Source organism: Octodon degus, unplaced genomic scaffold (assembly GCF_000260255.1).
Source record: "Octodon degus isolate 3935 unplaced genomic scaffold, OctDeg1.0 scaffold00214, whole genome shotgun sequence".
NCBI lineage: Eukaryota > Metazoa > Chordata > Mammalia > Rodentia > Octodontidae > Octodon > Octodon degus.
Genome location: NW_004524790.1, coordinates 3154723 through 3158705, shown reverse-complemented (window position 1 = coordinate 3158705; position 3983 = coordinate 3154723).

The window sequence follows — 3983 nt, the reverse complement described above, 5'->3', positions numbered from 1 at the left end:
CGTCACCCATGCTCTCCATTGCTTGGTGCACAAATAATTGCAACACACCCACGTAGCCAAAATTACTGATTAAACAGTGCAGAAACACATTATACTTTTCTTTTTGACACAGGCTCTTTATATGCATCTCAGGTGGCCTTGAGTTCACTTTGAAGTGCAGGTTCATCTTTAACTTTTCAGGCTTCCAATGGCTATGATTAGATATATGCATTACTATATCTTTACAATGCATTTTTCCATAATTTTATTGATAAACAAATAGCAATGAGACAGTTTCAAAACAAGTTAGTAATAGAACAGTTACAATAATTAATACATTGCATATTATTGTCTCCGTAGTACTTATTCATAGTACAAGATGCAGACATGATATCCTGTCCAAACACTATTAGTAGAAATCTTTCTTCTCAGGAATTATAATGCCTCCTGACTTGTCTTTGTTGCCCAGGATTGCCTTTGATATTCTAGGTCTTTTCTGGTTCCAAATAAATTTTAGGGATGATTTCTCAAGGTCTGTGATGTATATTGATGGTAGTTTGATAGGGATTGCATTAAATCTGTACAAAAATTTTGTGAGTATGGCCATCTTCACAATATTTGTTCATCCTATCCAGGAGAAGAGAATATCTTTCCCTTTTCTAAAATCCTCTATGATCTCTTTCTTCAGAGTACTGTAAATTTTCTTGAATAAATCGTTGACTTCTTTAGGTAGATTAATTCCAAGGTATTTCATTTTCGGTGGTACAAATGTTACATTTCTTGTTATATAGGTCTTGCTTTATCTTGGTCTTAACCATCCAGCAGAAAAGTATAAAAGCAAAGTATAAATAAAGCCATATTAGTATGCTAAGCTATAAAAGACTCAAGTCAACAACTTCTGACGGTGCCAGTCCTACGGATAACCCACTACTCTTATGGACTACTAGACTATATTGGATTATTTTGCTGAATTCACACACCTACAATATTTAAACAGCAATGGAATACCCATCCCTGACAAAACTAAACAAAAAAGAGGATACAAATGTAGAATCATTTTCTATCTGTATATACCAAATAGGATGGATATACAGCTACTTTCTCTTAATTAAATATGAAGAAAGATTTGTACTTATAGTGTTTCGATAGGATATCATGTCCTCGTCTTGTACTATGAACAACCATTATGAAGACAACCTTATAGAATGTATTAATTATTGAAACTCTCCTACTAATTGATTTTGAAACTGTCTCATTGCTATTTGAGACAGCAAATAAAAAACAAATCCTTTTTTTAATTGTTTGAGTTTTCTCCTCAAACTTCTAGAACAAAAAGAACAAGTGAAGCCCGAAGCACATAAAAGAGGGAACTATAAAGATGATATCAGAAATCAATGTAATTTAGACTAGGAAATCAGTACAAATAATTACTGAATCAAAAATTAAATCTTTGAAAGAACAAAAATAATCAAAGAACCATTAGCCAACCTTACCCTAAAAAGAAAAAAAAAAAACTCAGATTCATGCATTTATGGAGATGATTATGTGAGTTTGTCTTTGACTCTGCTGATGGGGTGTATTACATTTATTTATTTACATATTTTGAGCCATCTCTGCATTCCTGGGATGAATCCCACTTGATTGTGATGTATAGTTTTTCTTGATGATTTGCTGCATTCCACTTTCTTGAAAATTTTATAACCTATGTTCAATCATTTAACTCAGTTTTGCCCCAAATTTTATAATCAAGGAGATTATGGGGACACAGAGGAATGTGATCAATGATGTAGTGTGTGCCTAAGGAGAGTCCCTTGGAGAGAAAAAATTCTCTCAGGCTTTCACAGAGGGCAAATTGGTCAAGCAATGGCCATGACTCATCCACATGGCTGACACTGACAAAGGATCTACAAAATGTGGTACAGGGTTTTGGGATAAGTCCTGAGGGGGCTTGACTGACCTGGTCAAATACAAAAGTTATGTTTCTTGTTGTATAGGTATTGCTTGATCTTTAACTATCCAGCAGAAAAGTGTAGAAATGAAGTATGAAAAGTGAAATCACGTTAATATGCTGAGCTGTGGAAGGCTCAAGTCAACAGATTCGAACATTGCCAGTCCTGTGGATAACCCACTACTGTTGTGGACTACTGAACTATATTGGAATATTTTGCTGAATTCATGCACCTACAATATTTAGATGGCAATGGAATACCCATCTCTGACAAAAATAAACAGAAAAAGGAGATATAAATGAAGGACAATTTTGCATCTCTATATACAAAATTGGATAGACATATAACTATGTTTCCTAATTCAATAAGAAGAAAGATCTGTACTAATAGTGTTTGGGCAGGATATCATGTCTGCATCTTGTGCTACGAATGACTACTACAAAGACAACAATATGCAATGTATTAATTTCTGTAACTCTCCTACCAACCTGTTTTGAAGCTGTCTCATTGCAATTTTTTTCAATAAAATTAATAATATAAAAAAATAAAATGAAATCTATGTTCATAGGTAGTTTGGCCTTTAGTTCTGTTTTTGGGTTGGGTTTTTAATTTTGTTTTAGTATTAGGTTAAACTTGTGATGATGAGAATTTTATAATCTATGTTCAATCATTTAACTCAGTTTTGATGTAGAAAAATCAACATCAGTTTTGCCCCAAATTTTCTAATCAAGGAGATTATGGGGACACAGAGGAATGTGATCAATGATGTAGTGTGTGCCTAAGGAGAGTCCCTTGGAGAGAAAAAAATTCTCTCAGGCTTTCACAGAGAGCAAATTGGTCAAGCAATGTCCATGACTCATCCACATGGCTGACACTGACAAAGGATCTACAAAGTGTGGTACAGGGTTTTGGGATAAGTCCTGAGGGGGCTTGACTGACCTGGTCAAATACAAAAGTTATGTTTTTTGTTGTATAGATATTGCTTGATCTTTAACTATCCAGCAGAAAAGTGTAGAAATGAAGTATGAAAAGTGAATTCCCCATGTATGACTTAGAATAAATAGTCTTTCTTTGAATTTTCTTAAGGATTTTGAAGAGTCTTGGCAGTAAATAATCTCTAATTTTTCTCGTGTAATTCACAAGTGAATCCATCAGTACCTAGACTTGTCTTTGTTGGTAATATTTAATTACTTATTCTGTTTCATTATCTCACATAGAATTATAAAAATAATAGATTCCCTCCAGCCTTTAACATATCAGCTATTATTTACATGTCATAGTATACAAGGCAACATGGGTAACTGGATGCTATGTAAAATTTAAGTCTACCTGAAGACTATTTTTTTTACTGAGTATTATTTAGATTTTGATGAATGCAAAATGAAATGTATTAAATATTATACTTTCACAGTGACCTTTCTATTGTAAAAAAATTAACTTTGTTAAAGAATATGAATGAGAATGTTGCTTTGTGTTCCAGTCCTTTAAAATTTTGTTTAATGGGAAACATAGAAGTTATTTGCAACTTTCATCCTCTGTTTTACAGTGAAGGAAATAAGGAAATTCACAAACTAATGCCAGCACAAAAGCCTAGATACTGAGAATACGAGTGTTTTAGGAGCAAAATCGGATTATGATAATGTATTCAACCATGGAATTAAGATATTTCACAAAACAAAGATGTTCGAAAATAGGCTTAATTACATAACTCAAAAATGTATTTTATGGGACTGGGGAGATAGCTCAGCAGTCTAAGTACCTGCCTGGCAATCACAGTGACATGGGTTTGATCCACAGAACTACATTTCATTCTGGCTTTGGATGAGGAGAAGGTCACCAAAACTGGGCATGGTGGTGCATGCCTGTAATCCCAGTGCTGGGGAAGCTGAGACAAGAGAATCACTAAGGGTCTGAGCTCCATGGTAAGACAAGACCCTGTACGAAAGAAAGAAGAAAGAAAGAGAAAGAAAGAAAGAGAGAGAGAGAGAGAGAGAGAGAGAGAGAGAGAGAGAGAGAGAGAGAAAGAAAGAAAGAAAGAAAGAAAGAAAGAAAGAA